Source organism: Castor canadensis, chromosome 10 (assembly GCF_047511655.1).
Source record: "Castor canadensis chromosome 10, mCasCan1.hap1v2, whole genome shotgun sequence".
Taxonomy (NCBI): domain Eukaryota; kingdom Metazoa; phylum Chordata; class Mammalia; order Rodentia; family Castoridae; genus Castor; species Castor canadensis.
In genome coordinates, this window is record NC_133395.1 from 147242659 (window position 1) to 147267059 (window position 24401).

At 47.0% G+C, this 24401-nt stretch overlaps 1 non-coding gene across 1 annotated transcript; it reads right to left on the reverse strand.

Moving 5' to 3' along the window:
- Positions 1-524: 524 nt before the first annotated feature.
- On the reverse strand, positions 525-612 carry LOC141413180 (small nucleolar RNA SNORD28). Its single transcript, XR_012437991.1, has one exon. It is a non-coding gene; the product is annotated as a small nucleolar RNA SNORD28 (small nucleolar RNA).
- Between the last annotated feature and the right edge of the window lie 23789 nt (positions 613-24401).

A 24401-nucleotide genomic window follows, 5' to 3' on the forward strand; every position in this document is an offset into this window, starting at 1 on the left:
AATGGGAGTCGGAATGGGGGGATGTGGTGTGTCCTGTGTGGTCCAGACTGACTTCTGAGTCTTCTGCCTCTGGGTTTCAGCACTTTGCCATTTGTCATAAAGAGCCTCCTTCATGGCCACCCTGGAGCACGGTCTGTGTCCCACTGCACAGAGTTTAGTGGGATTCAAACCCCAACCCTGTTTCAGGAGGGTAGAAGTGGGAGGCTGTGCTCAGAACCACTTTATTATATCTGCAGTCTGCAGGGAGGAGGTGCCATCTGTGATCCAGAGAGCAGGCCTCACCTGTCCCAAGTGTGACAACACCTTGATCTTGGACTTTGAGCCTCTAGAACTGTGAGCAATCAATGCTTGTTGGCTGCGTACCACCCATGCACAGAGTTTTTATTACGGCATCCCAAGGAGACCTAGTTGTGACTGAATACTGCACATGTGCCCAGTGCCACCTTAAAATCATGATAGATGCGGTGCACTAGGTTAAAGAACGTGTAATATGAAAAAATAAACTCTTACTTAAAAAATACAGCTGCCATCAGAACTCTAATATACCATTAACTCTCACACCTCACAGAGCATCAGAAGCCTGTGACATGCTTTTGTTTTTATTTTTTTGACATACGGTCTGGCTGTTTTGCCCAGACTGGCCTCGTACTTCTGGGTTCAACCATCCACCTGTCTCAGCCTCCTGAGTAGCTGGGACCACAGGAGTGGTTTTTGAAATACAGCTTTTCAATAGGGATTAAAAACGGATGAAAAGGCAGACCAGAGAGGATTTTTAAGGCAATGATGCTATTCTTTAGGACATTATAATGGTGGGTACATGATTTTTTTCCAATTTGTTCAAACCCATAGGATGTGCAATACTAAGAATGAGCCCTTAACTGTGAACTTGAGTGATTGTGATATCAGCAACTTTAGCAGAGGAATGGGTCTGGGGGGATCATGGGAGAGGCTGTGCCAGGTGTGTGTGTGTGTGTGTGTGTGTGTGAGAGAGAGAGGGAGAGAGAGAGAGAGAGAGAGAGAGAGAGAGAGAGAGAGAGAGAGAGAGAGAGAGAGAGAGAGAGAGAGAGTGTGTGTAGGGAGGGAATGGGAAATGTCTATTTTCTGCTCTCTTTGGCTGGGCACCTGAAGTTGCTTTAAAAAACAAAATCTATCAATTTCACATTTTCCTATGACAGTTAGAAAATGAAAATGTGTTTGTGTCATATTTCTTTCTACAGGGTTATCTGAGGCGTCTGTCTGTCCTGGCAACATGCTGTGTGTGAATAAAGGGTGGAGTTTATAGCCAGGGTCTGAAGGGGCTGGGCCATGATCACTTGCAGCTCATGAAAGGGCAGAGACTCTGGGAGGGAGAATTTCAGGCCTTTCCAATGGATCAGGGTATATCTGCTCTTGTATTTATTGGGGCTCTATCTGAGTTTAATGCTCTATGGAGAAGGACCTAGAAGAGAAGTGACTGTCCCATTGTATTCCTGAAGGAGACTGAGGCCTTGAGAGAGGCTGGGGTTTATTTACAGCCCAGATTGGGAGCTCAGATCTTCGTTCTTAGGTGCACTGAACAGGCACAAACACAGGGCTTCTTGGGTGGGGTAGGAAATGATTTCTTCCTCCTTTCATGCTTTATCTCTTTTTTTAGAGCAGATTCACTGAGTACAAAGTATGGAGAGAGTTCCCATGTCACCTTCCACCTCCCACATGGTCTCCCCACTATCAGCGTCCTCACCAGGATGGCAAGCACAGGGCTGATGGTAGTTTCAGCTCTGTCCTTGAGGGGGTTAAGCCCTCATGGTGGGGTGGTAACTGGACACAACACCCCATACCAGACAGTGACAGGACCAGAAGGGCTAGTGCCATAGAGCCAGGGGTTCTGGAGGGGAGACCAGAGGACACAAGTCCAGAGAGTCACAGTCAGAGCCATTATAGAAAGTTCTCCACTGAATGATATGAATCGAGAAGGAGGGCCACTGAGGACTGGATTGTAAATTCACAGAGAAAAGGGGTTCATAGGCGCCCAGAAACCAGCAGGCTCCTCTCCCCCGTCCCCGTTTCAGGTGCAAAGTCAGGTGAGAACAGCATTGGACTTGGACCTCGGGTTTGACCCTGAGTGAATAGGAGCGTCTCACTTAGCAGAGGTGGCAGGTGGGTGGCCACCTGCAACCAAGACTCTGCCAGCCTTTTACCTGACCCCTGCTCTGAGCTCCCCCTTTATTACCTCATTTAGGGACCCCAAGCCCTATACCTGACTCCTGCTCTGAACTCCCCCTTTATTAACTCATTTAGGGCAGAAACTGTCACCCCAGGGTGCGTTCAGCCTTTGACTTCTCATGTTATTGGGAGGTGGGAGGAAGGTTGTTTGGGGTTTTTAATTGAGATCCATGCACATCTGCTGAGATAGGTGTAATTCTCAGATAATGCCCTAGTTAACAGAGTCCCTCAGCCAGACTGAGGACCTTAAGAGCCAGCAAGTGTCATGATTAGATCTGGATTTTGGGACTGACTGTTGAGTTTCCAGCTTGACTCCCAGCTGTACTTGGCCAGTACAGTGAGGCTAGCCATGGGCCTGCCTAACAGGGAGGTGAGCAAGCGAGAAGAGTGAGCTCTGTGCCCCAGCAAGAACCTGCAATATAGCAAGGGTAAATGTCCCTTAGAAGCAGCTGCTGCCTCCTCTCTCACCCTCCCTTGGCCACTTGCCCCACAGCCCTGTCACACCCATCAGCTGCACATTCAGAAACTGTCTTAAGGGAAACCTGGCTGACCCCTACCTCACCACACCTGAACAAGCCACCACCATCTATCACTGGGATGTCCCAGCAGTCTGTTCACTGGTCACCAGAGCGAACAACAGAGGAATGGGCACCTCTGAAGTCTCCCAAGCTCAGCCATAGGAAACTCGATGTCCTTCCCATGGCACAGACCCTGCAGGATGTGGTCCAGTGTCCTCAGACCCCTCTCTCCCCTTCCTCTCCCCTTCTCCACACTGCAGCCACACTGCCCTCCTTTGTCCTTCCCCAGAAGCTGAGCTGCCATGTGCCTCAGCACTGTCCCTTCACCAGGATGTTCTCCCACAGACCTTGCCTGGCTGCCTGTGACATGGCTCTCAGGTCTGAGATCCTAGGTGACATCTATCTCAGGGGGCCTTCCCTGACCACGCTGTCCTCTCACTGAGGTGTCCTCGGTGTCTCCCATCCCAAGCCATTCTGAGGAACACTAACTCACAACACAAGGTACTGTGGATTTGATCGCTCCTAACGCCCCTACTGAATATGACACCATTCCTGTCGGAAGGTCACTCACTGGGATTCCATTTTTGCAGCTGCCCTTTTAGGAAGAGACAGCCTTGTCTCTTCCAAAGCACTTTTAATCATTTGTGGCCTCCAAAGTCCATTTTTGATTATCTCCTGGTACCACATCACTACTACCCCTGTTCATTCTGGATGCAAAACAGAGAACACACGAGATCATTGTGTTCAGAGCATCAATTTTATCATAGGATTTTTGAGAAACCTATCGGGAACCATGGGAGAGAGGACAGAGAAGAGCAGGACAAGAGAAGTGTCCCAGGCAGGTCTCTGACATTTTCCCCAGGTGGGGTGGAGCGGCTTCAGGTCTCCAGGCAGCTTTGGGCATCTTTCAGCTCACCGCACTTGGCACAGGATGCTTTTTTTTTTTTAATACGTGTGCATTTTTTTATTGTTTTATTATTCATATGTGCATACAAGGCTTGGGTCATTTCTCCCGCCTGCCCCTACCCCCTTCCTTACCACCCACTCCGCCCCCTCCCTCTCCCCCCACCCCCTCAATACCCAGCAGAAACTATTTTGCCCTTATTTCTAATTTTGTTGAAGAGAGACTATAAGCAATAATAGGAAGGAACAAGTGTTTTTTGCTGGTTGAGATAAGGATAGCTATACAGGGCATTGACTCACATTGATTTCCTGTGCGTGGGTGTTACCTTCTAGGTTAATTCTTTTTGATCTCACCTTTTCTCTAGTTCCTGTTCCCCTTTTCCTATTGGCCTCAGTTGCTTTTAAGGTATCTGCTTTAGTTTCTCTGCTTTAAGGGCAACAAATGCTAGCTAATTTTTTAGGTGTCTTACCTATCCTCACCCCTCCCTTGTGTGCACTCGCTTTTATCATGTGCTCAAAATCCGATCCCCTTGTTGTGTTTGCCCTCCATGAAGAAGAACGAAATGTTATCATTTGCTGATAAATGGATAGAATTGGAGAACATCATTCTGAGTGAGGTTAGCCTGGCCCAAAAGACCAAAAATCACACAGGATGCTTTGGAAGGCTAGCGTGGTGCTGGGTGCCTTCCTGACTGGAATCCCGGGTGGAGGAGCCCGGGGAAGTTGGCACAGCTCCCTGCTACAGCTGTTTAGTGTCCATTCCTCATCAGTCCCCCACACTGTGATGTCAGTGTGTCATGCCCACCATTTTGGCCAACGGTTCTGGTGGAAAATTGGAAGAATGCATGCGGGACTGGGGACAATTGCATTTAGGTAACTTTATTGCAAGCAACACTACAGCAGATGGACAAAAAAAGAAAGGAACCAGAAGGGAAGGTGAGACAGACAGAACTAGCCATCCCTGCCTCTTGTAGGAAGAGAACAAAAGTGGCCTAAAGCTAGTTACAAAGTAGCCTGGTCCCATAAACACACATGCACTGTTACAAAAGTGTACTTTGGTTACTCCAGAGGCACCTGCACACCCATGTTTATTGCAGCACTATTCACAATAGCCAAGTTATGGAAACAGCCAAGATGCCCCACTACTGACGAATGGATCAAGAAAATGTGGTATCTATACACAATGGAATTCTATGCAGCCATGAAGAAGAACGAAATGTTATCATTCGCTGGTACATGGATGGACTTGGAGAACATCATTCTGAGTGAGGTTAGCCTGGCCCAAAAGACCAAAAATCCTATGTTCTCCCTCATACGTGGACATCAGATCAAGGGCAAACACAACAATGGGATTGGACTTTGAGCACATGATAAAAGCGAGAGCACACAGGGGAGGGGTGAGGATAGGTAAGACACCTAAAAAACTAGCTAGCATTTGTTGCCCTTAACGCAGAGAAACTAAAGCAGATACCTTAAAAGCAACTGAGGCCAATAGGAAAAGGGGAACAGGAACTAGAGAAAAGGTTAGATCAAAAAGAATTAACCTAGAAGGTAACACCCACGCACAGGAAATCAATGCAAGTCAACTCCCTGTATAGCTATCCTCATCTCAACTAGCAAAAACCCTTGTACCTTCCTATTATGGCTTATACTCTCTCTTCAACAAAATTAGAAATAAGGGCAAAATAGTTTATGCTGGGTATTGAGGGGGTGGGAAGGAGAGGGAGGGGATGGAGTGGGTGGTAAGGCAGGGGGGAGAAATGACCCAAGCATTGTATGCGCATATGAATAATAAAAAAAATTTTTTTAATAAAATAAATAAAAAATAAATGCCTCTGGCCTGAGGCTAGAGCCTATCCAGAGGAGAATGGCCACTCTCTGGGCTGCTCATTTAATGAGCATACAACATGAGGAGGTCACTCAGCCCATCTATTCCAAGCGGGGGGATTAGGTGCTGTTATGCACAAATGGTGCCTTAACATTCCATTATATCCTTCACTCATACTAGCAGCCTGTGGCTGATATGGCACACACAATTTCCATTGAATTCCCTTTCCCTGGCCCATGTTTGTACCTCTGTCCAACAAAATGAGGGCATGCCATAGGCTGACATAAGTTGTTTAAGGCCTTGTAGAGTTGTATCCTGGGAGGAATGCATAGCAGCAGACACAAACAATAGACAGTGACGGTATCTACCACAGTCAAAATATAATAATTGCCTAGTGATCTTGGTAGAGGCCCAATATAGTCTACCTTTCAGTCTTGCAGGGGCTTCTGCCCTCTATCAATGTTCCCTAAGGGAACAATGTCACAGGGACACACCGCAGCACACTTAGAGCAAGTATTACACACCCCCTGTGCTTCTGCAATGGTAGTAGTTACTCCTAATTGTGGTCCTATAGCTGCAGAGCCCATGTCCCCACATGACCAAGTGTCTCATGGAGCCAGGTGACTCTCAGGATGAGTTTCCCAGCTCTGATATTGGACAATGCATCCGCTTCTTCCTGTCCAGGAGCACTGGGGGGGTCGATGGGCGGACACGTGTAATAAACACTTGCTTATGTTGCCCCCAGTCTCATAAGTCTTGCCACAACTGTGCACCCCATAGGGTACCTCATCCCACTCACCAGTCCTGGCTTTTCCATTGCGGCAACCCCTTAATTAGACCAACTGTCTGTAGCAATACATGCAGGGGAGTCTTCCTGTCTTAAAATGTGCCATACAGAGCATCATTCAGCCCACTGAGCACTTTGTCCATAGCCTTGTCCATACCCCCAGGATCCACCCAGTATCCCGTAACTACCCATAAGGCAGGTGCTCCCTCGCAACTGCCATCATTACGCCAAGTAGTGAGAGGTAGAGGCCTCGTCCCCTCCTGATATGGACTAGGGTCTGTCCTACATCTGGGACATCGACTTCACCAGAAGTAAATTCCAAAGGTCCCAAGATAGCCACCAGCCCTTCTAAGTAGACACCCCACTTGACTAATGTGGGAATTTGAGCAACTCCCATTCTGGGAGACTTTGAGCTACTCCCATCCTAGGAGTATTAGAACAAAATTGTACCCATCCTGCTCTGGGTATTTAGTTCAGACCGTAACCTCCTGTTTCTCTGTTAGGGGTCCTATAGCTATTAGAGCAGCCTACACTGCCATCAGTGGTTTCTCAATTAAAGTGTAGTGAGTTCAGCTCCTTTCCACAATTGAGACCAAAAACCAATAGGCACTTGCATACCATCTTGTCTTTGCCAGAGACCCCAACCGTATCCTGTTGCTCTACAGTGACATCCAGTTCAGACTGCTCCCCGTTCCTAATAACAGTAAGGGCATGTGCTTGAGCCACTAACTCTTTTGCCTTAACGAAGGCAATCTGTTCCAAGTCAGTCCAATTCCATGTCATGCCCTTTTGCGTTAGGGCATACAGGGAGCTACAGTTAAAGCATGGGTGGGATAAACGCCCTCCAATATCCCAACAGCCCTAAGAAGGCCTGTGACTGTAACTTATCCTATGGTATTGGGAGTGCCTGTACTCTGTCAGTAATTGCATCAGGAATCACCTGAGTCTTACCCAGCCATACAACACCCAAGAATTTGACAAAATAGCCAGGTCTTTGCACTTTGGCCTCATTGACTACCCAATCCCATTGTGATAGGGCCAATTGCAGAGCTACCACTGCCGCTTCTAGTTCTGCATAAGAATGAGAGGTTAATAAAATGCCATCGATATAATGAGTCAGGTATACACAGTGTGTCCAAGTAGCCAAGTCCTTGGCAACCAAATTATGGCATAGTGTTGGACTACGCACATATCCTTGAGGCAACACCAAAAATGTGTATTGGTGACCTTACCAGGTAAAGGCAAATTGACTTGACTTTCCGGCATCAAGTCTACGGAGAAGAACGCATTAGCCAAATCTACCACATATGGTATTGTCCGAGGCGCAACATCAGTTGGTCCATGGTGTCCTTAGCTGAGGGCATGGCCCCAGGTAAAGGTGGAGTAGCTTCACTAAGCTCCCGATGGTGCACAGTCACGTGTCAAATTCCATCTGGTTTCTGCACCGGCCAGATTGGGGAATCATAAGGGCTGTGGGCTGAGCAGATCATTTTTGCCTTTTCCAGTTCCTCAGTAGTGCCTGTTATCGCTTCATGGCCTCTTGGCAACTTACACTCTTTCACACACACCATCCGTGCAGATGCTGGCACACATCCCGGAGGGTGGTGTGGATGCCCCCACGCCATAATTTTTACTATGCATACACGTAGCCAAAATTCTCCCACAGTAGTGTCTAGCCACACTCCTTGGAGGACATCAACCGCCAGGATGTATTCTGGCACCAGGAATGTGTACACCCTCTATGGCTGAGGTGCCAGTCATCCAATTCCCAATGTTACTTGTGCCTCCGCAACATGGATGGTGCTCCTGCCATAACCACCCATTACTGCTGTGGGCCAGGTCCTCCAAAGCCTCCACGGGAGCCCGTTGCAATAAACAAAGCTGCCACTGGATACCACAAATTAGTTGGGGGCCATGTCTGATTCACTTCATTTGAATCTGCCTGGGGAGTGGCGTTACTCTCTGCAGCCGGAATTACTGACAGATCCTGCCGACTATGCCAGCTCATCATGCCCACCATTTTGGCCAGTGGTTCCGGAGTGGGTCCAGTGGAAAACTGAAAGAATGCAGTGGGACAGGAGGCAGTTGCATTTAGGTAGCTTGATTGCAAGCAACACTATAATAGCAAACTGTGGGAGGGAAAAGAGAGGCACCAGCAGGGAAGGTGAGGCAGATGGAGCTAGCCATCCCTGCCTCTTACAGGAAGAGAACACAAGTGGCCCAAGGCCAGTTAAAAAGCAGCCTGGGCCCATAAACACACACACAGTTACGTAAGTGTACTTTGGCATCCTGCCGGGGCCTGATGGTTCAAGGCTAGGCTCTTATGGCTGCATTTTCAAGGTTGCATTCCTAAGGGCGTTCCCATGGTTACAGCATTTCCATGGTTGCCCTTTCAAGGCTGTGCTCTTCCCAAGACAGTGTTCCCAGGGCTGCTCCTCCTTCCTCCACCAAGGCTGTACCCGTGTGACTGAGACTATGGTCTCTACAAGTTTCTACAGAGCACGGGGTCCTCTAGCTTTTTACTTAAAATCAGCAGCATCTCAGAGAAGCTTCTCTGACTGCTCTGTCACTGAATCCCCATGGTTAGCATTGTCCTCTCACCGAGATGTTCTTGGCGTTCTCTCCACAGCTGTGTTTCGTAAACCCTGGGCCTCACCATCCCCCAGGTGTATGTGATCGAGCCCAGCAGCATGGAGTTCGCCCCGTGCCAGGTGGAGGCGAGACTGGGTCAGACCCTGGAGCTGCCCCTAACGGTCATCGGCCTCATGCCAGGTGGGGCCAACCAAGCAGTAACCCCGAGTGACTGCTCCCACTTTGACTTGACTGTGGAGGTCGAGAACCAGGGCGTGTTCCAGACACTGCCAGGTAAACCTGAACTGCCCAGCTGAGTGTGGAATTGGGATCAGATCACCTGGGTTCTCTATGTGGACCACTGAGGATCCTAAAGAGAAGGCTTGGGGCAGCAGGGGGGTCATAGCGTGAGGAATGGTATTTGAGGTCCTGTCCAGAATCAGCTCCTGCCTGGCTGGGTCTTGTTGGCTGTGTGACTCTTGGCAGCATGAGCCTCCCTGTGCTGGTGTTCCACCTTTCCAAAGTAAGCAAGACCTGAGCAGAACTGCATGGCCATGTGCATTTCAGTGTGGAGGGGAGTGTGATCAGCAAGTACCATGCAGGGGACTTGACTGTTTTTTCCTGCATTTCTGCAGGGGGTACATTGGTCTCCAATTGAGCTCCTAGGTGACATCTTAGAGAGGCCTTCCCTGACTGCTCTGTTCCAGAATACCCCATGCCCAGCTCTGTCCAGTCACCAAGGAGTCCTCAGTGTCCTGCCCACAGCTGTGTGTAGTAACCTGATCCTTGCTCTGTCTTCGCCCTGTCCTCCAGGTGAATGTGATGGAACCCAGAAGCATGGGATTCACCTGGTGACAGGTGAGGTACCCTCCCACCCACGTGCTCCTAATCCTTTTTTCATTCCCGTGGTATAGGTGTCACCACACCCATCCTACAGAAGGAAAAACAGCCTCAGCTCAGAGAGGAGGGGGCTCACTTGGGGTGTCTGGCTCCTTCTTCTGCTTGGCCAGCTCACTGCCCTCTTGATGGGGAAGCGGCCCCATCACTTTCCCTGTGCTGGAGCCTCTGTGATGAAGTCCATCTGCACCCCACCATCTACCTCACCCTCATACCCATCTATGTTGGTCACCAGCTGAATCTGTGCTGTTTATTGCTGCAGCAGGAAGAGCAGTTGGTGAGTGTGGGCTGCTCTTGGGGTTGGGAGGTGACATTGCCACCTGGTTAACCTGGAGGATCTCAGCCACCTCCTCCCACAGTCTTGAGTGCTGTAAGGGCTGTGGTTCCACATGGCACCACCTTGATCTCAGCAGCCAGCCCTGGCAAGGGGATGTTTTCATTTGAATCTTGCTTTGGGGGAGTCCAGGGCTGGAGAGGTGGGGTGACTTTCCAAAGTGCAGCTGCTGCAGACAGTCCCTGACTTGCCATGTCCCCTTACGATTTCCTCCTTTACAATGGTGTGAGAATGACATGTGTTGATCAGAAAGCACCCTTGGGAGTTTGGATTTGGATCTTCCCCTGGACAAGTGTTGGGCCTGTGATCCTCTGTCGACACTGCACAGAGGCAGCTCCCAGTCAGCCTCGTGATCGCGAGGGGAAACAACGGATGCTCGGCGTGTGCTGTATCCATAAGTCACACGCATGTGCAAGCCTGTATCGCACGGCGGGTTTGTGCTGGGCAGCTGTCCCACCTACTGCAGGCTGACAGCAGTGCTCTGAGAACAGTTAGGGGAGGCTGGGTTGAGCTAGGATGCTGGGAAGGTTAAGTGCATGCAAGGCTTTCCCAGCCTACGATGTGCTCAACTTATGATGGAGTCTTCAGGACCTAAGCCTGTCCTCAGTCCAGGAGCTCAGTGAAGGCAGCGCCAGGTGAAAACTGTCCTGTCAGATTCTGGACTCGCTGTCTTCCTCTGCTGGGCACTGGGGAGGTCGTGAAACCCTCCCGGGTCTCCTGTGACTCCAATGTGTTCAGGGCTCCTTGTGTGGGACAGAGTGTGTGGTCAGAGCAGGGGTGGGGGCTGTTGAGGAGAGGTGACAGCTGCAGCTTTGTCCTGGGACATCAGGGAGCTGGAGTGTTGGGAGGTAAGAATGTCCCTGTGGTCCGTCTCACAGCGTCAATGAACAGAGTGATCAGGAGGCGTGGAAGCTGCCTCTCAGAGCCACAGTGAGACAGGAGGTCCACGGAGAGGACAAGTGGAGGTGGGAAGTGCTGAGAGGAAAGTGAAATGGGGACAGACTGTGGCTGGAGTAGGCACTGCAAGAGGAGCAGGGCAGGGAGCTGCCATCCTAGCAGAGTCCAGGGAGGGGCCTCAGGCAGGAGGGACAGCAAGGATAAAGGCCCTAAGGCCAGACCAGGGTCTCCATCATTGTCCCTGTCCACACAGTGACCAGAACAATTTTATATGTTGAGAAGTTTCACCCTGAGACCATTCCTCCTCACCATGACCACCTTCAGGCCAAGGTCCTTATGCCCCTTCTACAGGTTTGTCTACAAGGATTGGAGGTATACAGAGTTGCAAGGGCAGAACTGAGTTCTGTCCAGCTCCAAATGCAGTGGCCTCTGAGGTCCTCATGTTTTCCTGGGGCCATGGGCGGAGCACAGTTCACATCTGGGTAGCCCAGTCTCTGGTATACCTGAATGAACCTGTCTGAAGCTGGCTGAGTCTGCAGCCTCTCCTGTCCTGGGGCAGGGTGCTGGGGGAGTCGGGTCTCTGGGATGAGGAAGCATAGCTTTGACCCACACCTATCTCTTTGCAGCTGAAAGAAGTGGCCAGTTGCAGTGTTTGGGATTTGGGGACAATTCTGTCTCCAACCCTCCTGCTGGAGTTAATTCAGTTTTTTGATTGCATTTGTTGAGTGTCTTTCATGTGCCTGTTTGCCATGGCATAACTTCTTTGGTCAGGGAGGCACTCGGATCTTCTGCCTGATTTTACTGTGTTTTCTGTTTGTGTTAAGTGTTAAGGGTTGTTGTGCATTTTGGATACAAGCCCGTTATCATATGTGCTACTTGCAAATGATTTCTTCAGTCTGCTGTGTCAGACTGTTTCACTGTGTCATCAAGAGATAAGTTTCTAATATTGATAAAGTCTAACATGAATTTTTTTCTTTCATGGATCATACTTTTGGTGTTGAATCTCTAGTGTCCTCATCTAAACCAAAGTCACCCAGTGTTCCCCGAGTTACCTTCCTGAAGTCTACGGTTTTGACCCTGAGGTCTGTGGTCCATTTCGAGTTAAATTTTCAAGAGGTGTCAGGTCAAGTGTCAATATATGAATGTGGATTACACCAGCGCCCAGACTTGAAAGCTTCGTCTTTGTCCGCTGGATCGCCTTTGCTCCTTTGTCAAAGATGAGCTGACTGTGTGGGCGGCTCTTCCTGGGCACTCTGCTTTGCTCTGTTTGCTGCTTTATCTGTTTTTGCACCAGTACTGTGTCGTCCCAATGACTGTGGACTTACAGACTTTGAAGTCGGGATTTGTTAGTCTTAATTCTTGTTTGTACTCTCATGACAATGTTGGGCCTTTTGCATTTCTTTGTGAACTTCAGTGTCAAGTTGATATAATATTCGTTTTCACATTCATGGAAAAGATTCGTGGAAATCTTTTCCATGAATGTGTTATAGACTTCACCCAATAGATCTGTCTTTCTCTCTCACACACACACAAACACACACCCCTGACTTATTTCTGAATGCTTCTTTTGTGCTAATGTAAGCAGTGGTACTGGGATTGCATTCAGGGCCTCATGCTTGCTCAGCAAGCATTCCACCACTTGGGTCATGCCCCCAGCTCTTTTTCTTTTTTGTTTGTTTCCTCTTTTTTCAGATAGGGTCTTGCACTTTCGCCCAGGTTGACGTCAGCCCGTAATCCTCCCACCTCCATCTCCTGAGTAGCTGGGGTTATAGGCATGTACCACCTCACCCGGCGGGTTTTTGAGATAGTGTCTCACTAACGTTTTTTTCAGGTGGGCCTCAAACCATGATCCTTCTATCTCTGCCTCTCAAGTATCTGGGATTACAGGTATTATGGTTTTAATTTCAGATTTTCTTGCCCATTGCTGATAAGTAGAAAAGAAGCTTGTTTTAACTGGTACTACATGTGCTATGATTTTGATTGATTGGGATTTTCTTCATAAATAATCTTGTCATTTGCAAACAAAGATAGTGTTAGTTCTTCCAGTCTGTATTCCTTCCAGTTTCTTTTTATGCCTTTGTTACTCCATGTTATTAAATTGAATAGGATTTCTAGGAGTAGGGGGGTGTGGCTGATGTGATAGAGTGCTTGCTAGCAAGTGCAAGGCCCCGAGTTCAATCCTCAGTACTGCCAAAAGGATTTCTTTGAAATACTGAATAGGAGGTGTAAGAAATATCTTACCTGTGTCTGATCTTCAGGGAACACAGTTGGCTTCTCACTATTAAGTATGATGTTTTCTTGCAGTGGATCTTTTCAGGTTGAAAAGTATTCCACTATTATGAGTTTGTTGATCTGGAAGTAGTCGGCATGCTTTTAGTCCCAGCACTTGGGAGACTGAAGCAGGAGAATTACAAGTTCAAGGCCAGCCTTGGCTACATGGCAAGTTTGAGGGCAGGCTGGGCTACATAATGAGACACTGTCTCAAGAAAGCCAAAACAAATTCTTCCCCTACCCCAAGCAAACCCAAACCAGTACCAAAGCAAAAAACTCATTTGTTCAGGTAGTTTTTATCGTGTGTATTGGATTTTGTCAGGTGCTTTTTCTGCACATATTGCTATAATGATATGGTTTTTTTCTTTTTAGCCTATTGATATGCTTGTGTTGGTTTCTGAAAGTTGAGCCATGTGGCTGTGGGATACAAACCCCCTTTTATACATTGTTGGATTCAATTTGCTGTATTTTGCTGAGATCTCTACATCTGTGTCCCTGAGAAATATTGCTGTCCTTGTAGTATTTCCATGGCCTGGCCTTAGGTGATTCTGCCTCACAGACTGAATTAGTCTTCCCTCTGTTCTGTTTTCTGTGCCTAACACAGTTTTCAGACATTGTTGATATTGATCAATTTGTCAATAGATGTGGGCTGTCAGAATCGCTTTCTCCCGTCTGAGTTTTGGTGTTTTGTGTCTTTCCAGGAATCGGTCAGTTTCATCCACTTCTCAAGTTTATGGGACTTGAGTTGTGCAGTGTCCCTTTATCCGTCCATGTGTGTAGTGATCACTCCTCCCTCATTTTTCATTAGCTGCCTTTTGAAAGAACCAGATTTGGGTTTCACTGATTTTTCTCTACTGACATTCTGCTCTCACTTTCACTGGCATCTGCACTAAGATTTTTATTATTGCTTTTCTCCTGCTTAATTTGGATTTTGTGCTTTGTTGTCTGATTTCCTAAGGTGGTATTGACTCCTTTGTTTTCAGCATACACGTTCAGGACAATAAATTTCCCCACAGGGAAAATTTTGTTTCACTAATTTCCACTAAATTACACATTGTGATAATTTAGTTTTCCATTTTCTTTTAGTTGAAAATGTTTTTCTTGACCCTGTGTTATTATGCGTGTGATTTGACTCCAAGCCCTCAGGAAGTTCCCACTCCTTCCGTTGCACATTTCTCGCTTAATGCATTGAATTGTTTTTGCTGTGGAAAGTGTTTAATGACCCAGTGTTTGAGAATCTGGTCTGTCTTGGTGATTTCCCTGCCCTGGGAAACTTGAGGAATGTGCGTTCTTCCCTTGTTGACGAAGTAGCGACAAATATCAGGCAGGTCCAGTGGGTGGATAGTGCTGGTGAATTCAGCTATGGCCTGGCTGACTTTCTGCCTGCTGGATCTGTTCATTCCTGTTTGAGGGGTGCTGAAGTCTCCATCTATAAAACTGCTTTAACTATTCCTTATTGCAATCCTGTTCGTTTTTGCTGCCTGCATTGTGGTCCTCTGTTGTTAGGCGATGCGCATTCAGGATAGTCTTATCTTCTTGGGGAACGACCCCTTACTGTTTCCTGATGCTCCCCTCTTTATCCATGAAATCCATTTGAGGTCAATATGCCACCCTCACGCTCTTGATTAGTGTTAGCATTGTGTACATTACACCACCCCTTCAGTCTGTGTGTCAGTCTATTGAAAGCAGGTTTATTGTGTACAACATATAGCTGGGGCTTGTTTAAAATTTCTTACAGCTGCCTCTGAATTTTAATCGTTATTTAGACCCTTGATTTTATTTATTTATTTTTGTTGGTACTGGGGTTTGAACTCAGAGCTTCATGCTTGTTAGGTAGGCTCTCTATCACTTGAGCCATGCCTCCAGCCCCTTTTTCCTTTAGTTAATTTTTGGATAGGGTCTTATGATTTTTGTCTGGTGTCATCCTCACTCTGTGATCTTCCTACCTATATCTCCTGCATTACAGGCGTGTGCTACCATGCCCGGCTTGTTGGTTATGACTGAATTGTGCTGACTTTTTTTGCCTGGGCTAGCCTCAACTGTGATCCTCCAGATCTGAGCCTCCCAACTAATTATGATTACAGGTGTAGTCCACCAGCGCCTGGCCCATACATCATTGATTTTTAAAGTGCTCATTATTCATGTGAATTAATGCACACTGAATATGTTACTGTTTTATTTATTGGTTTTCTTTTCATTCTTTTCCTGCCTTATGTGATTTGTTTGTTGGTTCTACCATTCTCATTATACATTTACCCAAGTCCACTCTCAAGTGACTCTGTGCCCTTCACAGCTGTAACTATCTGCCAGTGCTCCCACTTCCTCATTTCTCAAGAAGACAGAGAATGGTCAACAAATCCATAAAAATGCCCAATTTCCCTGATCATCAAAGAAGTGCAAATCAAGACCACAGTGAGATATCATCTCACCCTAGTTGGAATGGCTGTCACCAAAAGGACAAGTGACAGACCAGGTGTGGGGGAGCAGGCCTGTTATCTCAACTACCTGGGAGGCGGAGATAGGAGAATTGTGGACCGAGGCTGGCCCCTGACAAAAGTGAGAGACTGTCTGAAAACCAAATCTAAAACAACAGGATTGGGGTCATGACTCAAGTGGTAGAGGGCTTGCTTGCAGCAATGTGAGGCCCTGAGTTTAATCCCTACTCTGCCATAAATACTGGTGAGGATGTGGAGGAATGGGAGCTCTCATATACTATTTGTGGGACTATAAGTTAGTACAGCCACCATGGAAAACAGTATGGCGGTTCCTCAAAAACCTAAAAAGAGCATCCATCTGCTGGCTGTGCCAGCAGGACAGATTGCTGAGAGACCAAAGAAAACACCTGGAGGCAGAATGGGAGACTAACAGGGGAGGTACACTTACTAACAAGGGTGAATTCCACTGGCAGGCAGGCTCGCTCTCACAGTGACAGGCTGGGCCGATAGTGCCTCTCTCACCCTACTTCATTAGAAAGTTCAGTAGTAGCTGGCCGAGCCCAGAGCACTGGCCACTCCTCAGTGTTCATGTTCTGCCTAAAGTCGAGCAGACTTACTTCTCCACAACAATGCTGGAGTCCAGAGGCTGGTGGCAGGACCTAGAGTGCTAGTCCGTTCCCCAGTGTCCCTCTCCCTCACTGCTGACCACAGGGAGAGGGGCTCTGTAGATGAGACTACAGAACAGTGATGTCCCTAGCTCACTTGCTTTGTCCTTGGATGGCAGTGTCCAGCGTTCCTGTGCAGGGGCCAGGTTCTCTCTCATGCATGAGAGGAAGTCAGTGGTCCTCCAGACAGCCTTAGTCCCAAAGCTCCAGTCTCTGTCTGCCTGCTCCACTTCCACTGCTCCATTGGCTTGGCCAGTGGAAACCAGAAGAGGGTATTTCAGGTTCAAGGTCAATGATGCCAATGCCCCATACACATATGACCCAGCAGCTCCTCTACTGAGTATATTCCAAAGGAGATGAAATCTTTAAGATGCTTGTGCCTCCATGTTTATTATAGAAGCCCTATTCACAATAGCCAAAATAGGGAACCAACCCAGATGTCCATCAGCAGAGGAATGCATAAGGAAAATGTGGTATGTTTACATAACTGACTACTATTCCGTCATAAAAAGAAAGAAATCCTGTTATGTGCAGCAACATGGTTGGAACTGGAAAACATTATCTTGCATGAAAGAAGCCAGACATAGAAAAACAAATATCAATGTTGTCACTCACTCGTGGAAACCAGTCAGCCAACCTTATAGGAGTACAGACTGGAATAGTGGTCACTAGAGCTGGGAAAGGGGTAGAAGGATGGAGGAAAGAAAGAAATTAAGAAGGACTCTTAGGGACTGGGAAGAATGGCATGGAGAGAGGCAGGGGGCCCTGAGTAGAAGGGTGGATGGCCAATGCACAGTGTATCCTGTATGGAAATAGCATGGTCAGTCCATTAATTAGTACAATTGGTATGTGCTTAAAATATACATAAAATGCTGATATTGACTTCTCATGTGAAACATTGGCTTTAGACCAGTTGAGTTCACTACAAAAAGAGCCTTGCAAGCACACGTTATTGCAACACTGGACACACAGCATGTTTTCACCGGGTATGAGTTGAGGGAGCAGGGCTCTGTTGTTTTTGTTGTTACTTAGCCAGCTGCACTCCTGCAAACATGAGTGCTTGTGGAAAGGCAGAAGTCTGCAAGTGCCAGTAATTATGCATTATTTGGGACAATTGAGAGGATTGTAGAGTTCAGGTCAGGGTGCTCGTTTGCACCTGCCATATTTATAGTATGAAGAATTTGAACCTGTGCAGAAAAATCAGGAGAAGAGAAAGGGTAAGTTCCAAAGTAGAGTAAGCTCCCTCCAGGGGAGCTTCACTGAGGACACCCACCTTTGTCACTGGGAAGTCCTGCAGGAGAACCGGTCCCCTTCTCCGCCCCGTGGTCGAAGAAGAGCAAAGTCTCCCTTCCTGCCGCATAGCATTTGTACTACTTGTCACCGTGTTCTTTGCAGTCAGTGATTCAAAGGGAGATGAGTTTACATTTACCTCTTCATTCAAGGGCATAGTAAGATAGAGTATGGCAGAAAATCTCAAATCCAAGAACCGATCAGGACCACATGGAGTTCACCTGGCCCTAAAGCTTCCTGCTACAAAATGGGTTCAGACATGTTTGCCATCAGTGAGGGGAAGGCATTATTTTGGCAGTGTATAACTTGGGAAAACACAAATGGCCACAGAGTTCTCTGCTCCCCAAGTTCTGGGAAATGACACTGTCCTGTCTTTTGGAGCTCGGAAGGGAAATGGCAGTCCTTGTCACTTTGTTTTCGTTCTTGGCGTCCTGTCACTGTGCTGTGATTTCACATTTCCCAACAGCTAGAGCACGTGATTGCACGTTGATTCAACCTGTAATCTGAGAAATTAAAGCCGGGACAGAAAAGGCCTTCGAGAGAAAATAGTAGCAGATGCTTCATAGGAGGCAAGGTTGCACTTCTGCGTAAGATGTCGTTTTGAACAAAGAACCTTTCCTTCTAAAGAATCTAAAGTTCTTTTTGATTACCCCAAAATCTATGCATTACTTACTAAATATTTCCAATTGATATATGAACATGATCGAATCAAACTTTGATATGTTTAATGAAAACCTAGAGTTAAAACATCCCTTCCCAGTGACTATGAATATGGAGCAGTTATGTTTTACAGTAAAATGACTAGATAACATTATATATACTTTCGGAAGGGATACAGCAAGTAATCAGTCATTTTATTCAAAGAAATGAATGAGAATATAAAGTCATTTCATGCAAAGAAGGCTCATTTTTATAAGTGACCATACTAAAGGAGAAATACTCTGAGCAGAAAACTTCCCTATCGCATTCTGCAGAAAGCTCTGCTCTGAACTATGTAGAGGTGGCAGGGCTGGGGGTCTTACCTGAGGCTCTCCCAACCTTCCCAACAGACCCAGTTTACCCCTCCCAACCTCAATACAGCAGCCCCATGGCCAGCCGATCCCACATCTGTGGAGCGTGAAGGGATTCGTTGCACCTGGGAAGAACCAGCCCAGGTGTAAGGGAAGGGTGCTGTTGACCCATCTCTCTGCAGTCTGTAATTTTAGTGTCTGTGGAAGGGTGACAGGATTCCAGTGGGGAGCTGTAGGTCAAGCGTTCTGCTCCAGGCAGATCAGTCCAAGATTCAAGCCATCCAAAGAAGAGACAGGAGCTGTAGGAAGGCCTGACATGCTCTGTTATCTGCACATGGCTGCTCCGTGCAGTGGTTTTTACAGTAGTACAAAGGTGGCATTTAGCCAAGTCATTCCATCCACTGTGCAGGGGAGCCTAGCCATAGTTACGACTAGCTGACCCTGAGTAATACATGGTTCCATGGCAACTGTGTCACTACCTCTTGGGCATGCTTAGCACGCCTGTGTGCAGCGATTAGCCTAAACCTGGCCATTTCCCCCACAGGAGCACAGAACCCTGGGATCCCCACTGGGACATTTCACCTGCCTCTAATCTTACCTTACTGTCTCTTGGGCAATAGCAATCTAGGGAGAGCTGTGCTCAAAACTTCTCTGTAAGTACCATTGTCACAGTCATGGAGAGAGAATCAAGTTCTCTAATTCTGGTGCTAAGATGAAGCTAGTCTACTCTCCTTTGTTGTACCTACTCTGTGCTGAGAGATTCCAGGCACCTCCCATGAGTTCACGATGGCTCTCAGGATCCTCTCCCTAAAACATGTGATGGGTACCTCATTCCTAGCTCCATTCTCACAGGAAGCACCTGGTTTCTGGGTCATACAGGTCCTGTACTCCATACTGGTCCCACTCTCAGTTTTAGGGTTCAGGCTTTCTCTCAGCTTAAATAAGATGCAGTAAGTCCAACTTATTTGCAAATTTGTCACATGTGGTTTGATCAAGTGCAATTTAAAAAATCAAAGAAATTTCAAAAAGAAAAATTCAAATTCCAGGGCGTGCATTATGCAGCTTAGTTGATGTGGAGAAGGCGCTCAGTCAGTCCTGCATGATCTTCAGCTGTATTTAAATTGTTGCTTGGGCTGCCGAGTGTTTCTCAGTCCTTCATTCTGTGAAAACCTGCCTTCCTATAAGCAAAGCGAAAGTCATTGTGCTAATTTAAGTGACGCAGTGAGACGCTGAGGCTTGTTGAGAGGCAGCCTGTCTTGAGGCGTTTAGTGCATGTGGGGCAGCACTGGATGCTGGCCATCCTGAGCCTGTGGTTTCCTCAAGGCTGGTCTCCTTGGAACCACAGACCCACGGATACCAGGGTCTACCGTGTAAGAATATGCCTTTTTGTCAGTAAAATCCCTTTGCATTTCCCAGGAGTTCCTGACGTGGCTCAGACTGTGGTATAAACTCGTGGCCCTGCATGCTGGTGGCTCAGCCCCTTCAGGACGCAGGGCGTCCATCTCTGCAGAGGGCCGGGAACCTTATGGTGGGCAGCAAGGGGGAAATGCACCAGGGGCGACAGTGTGGGTAACCACAGGTTCTCTGGCCACAGAGGGGCCCAGGTGGCCAGTGTCAGCCTCCTATGGGAAAATGGTAGACAACTTGATTTTGAGCAACTCTCAACTCTTCATTTATTAAATTAATTAGGAAGGGAACGAGAAAGTAGACAAAAACTTCTTCCATTCCACGTCTTTATCGGATAGAGGCACAAATGCTGAGGAAGACATACCATTGCATACCTGGCCAGGTTGGATATGAACCACTGGACTATTGGCTGCGAGTGGATGCTGGGAGCCAGAGCTTGTCTGTTGGCTCTGTGGCTCCCTCAGCCGTGACATAGGAGCCGAGGTCCAGGAAGAACAGGTTCAGACTAGACACGACATGCTTTTTTATCTGTGACTCCTAACCTGACAGACTGAGCAGCACGTGGAAATCCCACATCCAGTCGTCACCACGCTTGTCAACGACAAAGGTCTGTCCTCCCACAGCACGAGAGAGACTCTGTCTAGCAGATACCTCAGCCAGGTTGGTTCAACTTTTGAGCAGGTAGCAATATAGAAGCAAGTCATTAAGTCACCTTGTTCTTGCCTGCAGCACTACATTGTAGCAAATGTTCATTTTTGGTCTTGTTTTTGGCCAAAACAAATACAGAGCATGTGTCTTGATCATGAAAAAGTCTTATATTATGCTTATATTAAGATTACTAATCTGTCTGAGCATGTAGTGGAATATTTGCCTAGCATGTGCAGTTCCCCAGCACTGCAAAAGAAAAAATTACTAATTAAGATTGTTTCCTACTAATCAAGCATGTTTTAAATCTACCTCATGGCAGAAGTTGCACAGAGCTTAGTTGTATCTGTACAAACAAGTGTGATTATCGGTCCTAATGATTCACAGACATCAATTGCTTCATTCTGCTGTCTGTGGTAAAAGAATTTTTGGATTAAAAACCTAAGTTGCATCAGTTCATGCAGTAATTCCTCTGTGTGTTCTGTGCCAGCATCTTTTGCTGCATGTTTTGTTCTTCTTGTCCTGCGGTGTATGTACCAAAAAGCACAGATGTTCATGCACACAGACCTCTTCTGAAAAAGCTGCTTTTTGCTGTCTGTACAACTGTAGGCTTATGCTTCTTTTGAGGATTTTATCATAGTTCTCCATTGGAACCTGGCATGTATAATTAATGGAAACCATCAGCTGCCATATTATCTCTGTAATAACAGCTCTTCCCACCCCTCAGATGTTCAAAGACTTGTGTCTTACAGCTCCTTTTCAGGAGCTTGGCTTTACTGTCTGGAAGCATTTTCTTGTTAATTCTGTTGGTGTTCATTGAGTTTCTTTGACCTGTGAGTTTAAATTGTCTTCCCATTTGAAGCTTTTCAATCACATTAAACTACTTTCTGCCTTCCCTCCCTTGCACCTCCTTTTACACTCAGAGCCCCCGACATGGTGGTGGACGTTCCTGGAGCTTCTCATGACGTCTGTCCTGTGAAGTGTGCTCCATGTTGTACACTTCTATTGCTGAACATCTGTTCAGGTTCACTGGGACAGTGTCTGCTGCCATGTCTGTTTTCTCCATTGCAGTTTCATAGTGAACATCACCATTTTCATGCCTGGTGTTCCAGCTGGCCCTTTAAAGTTGCTTTTTGAAATGATTTGGACAAAGTATAAATATAGCATGAAGTTCCCACATACCTTTCTTGTAGCTTCCTCATCCTTGACATGTTATGTAACCACAGCTTCATGATCAAAACTGAGACATTAATATTGATTCATGACCAATACATAAAACTGTTTCCTAATCGTCCACAAAGTGTCACGTTCCCATTCTGGCATTCAAGTGAGGGTGTGCATTTCACTTAGCTGCAGTGTCCCCACACTCTGCTCCAATTAGCGACAGTTCCGGCCTCAGTCTTCTTCCCTTTCCAAAGTTGTCCCTTTCACTCACTCTAGACTCTTCTCCAGTGGGTCTGCCTGGTGGTTTCTAATGATTAAACAGACGTGGTGCATGCTTTGCAAGACCCCCAGAGAAGCGTGGTGCCCCTCTCAACCCATCCCATCAGTGGTCATGTGATATCAGTTTGTTTAATACTGGTGTCATCGCTGATTTTCCCATGAGGTGTGTTCTTTTCCCACTGTAAAGCCTCTTATTCTCTTTGCAATGAGTAATAAGCATCTCCAGACAGGACTCTGGGATGAAAGAGCAGCTGGTTTCTCACCTCGCTGTTCCACAGCAGTTCTGCACCCACACAGCTCTGGCCTGCAGCACTTGAGACAGCAGTTCTCACCTGCTATGGGCTTTCCAGTTCTCGTGTCCCCTCCCTGGTTGGGAACTGGAACTCATGGTGAGGAAAACCTTCCTTCCTCCAGTTACACATTGATTAAATTACTTAATTATGGAAGTATGGGCTCATAGGCATTTGTTTTATGCCATGGCATAATCCAAAGCTATAATTGCTTGTTCTGTTTCTCAGATTGTCCCAACTTTGGCCACAGGGTAGTCATTCAACCTTTTAAAAAAATATAGTGTTTATTTTTAAATAATAGATTCATACAAAATTGCAGAGCAGCGACTTAAAACACCCTTCCTCTAGTTCCCTACTTTAAACCTTTCACTGCACCGTGAGATGGGCTGGGGCTGACAGATCAAACAGCAGACGCCGAGGAGCTGAAACAACAGTTCTAGGAGCTGCGATCAAGAGGAAGGTTTGCTTCTGTGACCTCTCTCCTTGGCTTGCAGATTGCCGCCTACTTGCCAGGTCATCTCCCATTCTGCTCTCTGAGTGTTGTCTCTGTTCTACATCAGGCAAGGACAAACCCATGTGCCCTCACTTTATCTGAATTGCCTCTTAAATGGCCCCATCTCCAAACACAGTCACAGTCTCAGGTACTGGAGGTTAGGTTTTTGGCACAGAAGGGTTGAAAGGAAGTCGCTCAGCCCATAGGAACATGGATGACCACTGAGACATTGACGATGTACAACACTAAAGACTGACCTGGGCTTCGTGTGGATCTCATCACTTCCTACATTATGTTCTCCTGTTGTTTTTAGATCCAGTCCACACATCCTATCATATGCCGTGTTCTCATCTCCTGTGGTCTACAATGGTATGTCCATCTTTCTTAGCTTTCATGATCTTTTGGCAGCACTGGGGTTTGAACTCAGGGCTTCATGCTAGTGAGTCAGCTGCTCTAGTGCTTGAGCCACACCTCAAGATCGTTCATGATCTTGATGGTAACAAATCATGTATAATCAAAATTTTATCCCTACTGAACAGCCATGCCCTATTGCCCCTGATCTCAGCCCCTAGCAACCAACTCTATACTCCATGAGTTTGACCATTTTTAGATCTCTCATACAAATGAGGGTGGCTCTCTCCCTCTCTCTCTCTCTCCCTCCCCCTCTACCTCTCTCCCTCCCCTCTCTCTTTCCCTCCCCCCTTTTCCCTACCTCCCTTCCTCTCCCTCCCTCCCTCTCCCTCCCTCCTCTCCCTCCCTGCCTACCTGGGTTTGAGCTCAGGGTCTTCAGCTTGCTAGGCAGGAGCTATCCACTTGAGCCATTGCTCCAGCCATTTTTTTTTGCTTTAGTTATTTTCCGGATAGAGCCTTACACTTTTTGCCTGGAATCAGCCTCCTACCTACACCACTCTCTGCATAGCTGGGATTTCAGACATGTGTCACCAGATCCAGTCAAGATGTCCTTCTTTTTAAAGACTGAGTTTCTTTAACCATTCATCTTCCTATGAACATGAGGTATTTCTATATCTTTGTTGGTAATGCTGTCATGAACATAAAAGTAATCAGATCTCCTAGAGATCACAATTTCAATTCACTTGGTCATGTACCCAGAAGGGGCATGGATAGCACACATGGTAACTCAACTTACAATTTTTGAGACACTTAAAAGCTTGTTTCAATGTCATGTGGAATTCACCATTTCACCTTCTCATAATGGTATGCAAGGATTGGATGTTCTCCATAATTTCACAGCAACTGTTAGGTTTTGATTTTGTTTTTTGTTTGCAGCTATTCTAAGATGTAGGTGGTATCTCATTGTGACTTGGACTTGCACTTTCTGCTGATTGGTCAGAGTAGCTTTTTCTCTCAGTTCTTCTTGTCTTTCCCCAGCGCTGATGACTGTTTTGTCACCAGCCTTGAGGTGACCTCTCAAATTTGCCAGATGTGTGACTTGCAGATACCCTGTCCTGTGTCACAGCTCCTCCTCACTGCTGGTTTCCCCTCCCTGTGTAGAAT